At 56.0% G+C, this 298-nt stretch overlaps 1 protein-coding gene across 1 annotated transcript in view; it reads right to left on the bottom strand.

The window, feature by feature from the left end:
- The window catches only part of CACNG1 (calcium voltage-gated channel auxiliary subunit gamma 1), a 13,688-nt gene that overhangs the window by 3,169 nt on the left and 10,221 nt on the right, over window positions 1–298 (bottom strand). The gene's annotated exons all lie outside the window — the stretch shown is intronic.

The raw sequence follows: 298 nt of genomic DNA, 5'->3' as shown, positions 1-298 counted from the left end.
GCCTCCAACACTCGCCGCGTCCTCCGCTTCCAGCAGCTGTCTGATCCGAGCGCTTCTCCTGCAGCTTTTCTGCTTCATTATTACGATTGGCGCTCCATGGGCAGCGGAAAACACGGGCTGTCTCATCACATCATGTCACCCCTCTGACTCCCTCCTTCCAACCTCTTCCCCGTCTTCTCCTCACAATGTTTATAGAATTGTACTTTAACTGCAGGGCTCTGTGCAGCATCTGTGGGGGCTTTGTCGGGTCTCAGGGGGGCTTTGCAGGATCCATAGGGGGGCTCTGCAGCCTGCAAAG

This window comes from Nanorana parkeri, unplaced genomic scaffold (assembly GCF_000935625.1).
Source record: "Nanorana parkeri isolate BGI_ZX_2015 unplaced genomic scaffold, ASM93562v1 scaffold2184, whole genome shotgun sequence".
In the NCBI taxonomy this organism is placed as follows: domain Eukaryota; kingdom Metazoa; phylum Chordata; class Amphibia; order Anura; family Dicroglossidae; genus Nanorana; species Nanorana parkeri.
Note: the sequence above shows the minus strand (reverse complement) of the source record. Positions and strands in the feature narration are given on the sequence as shown.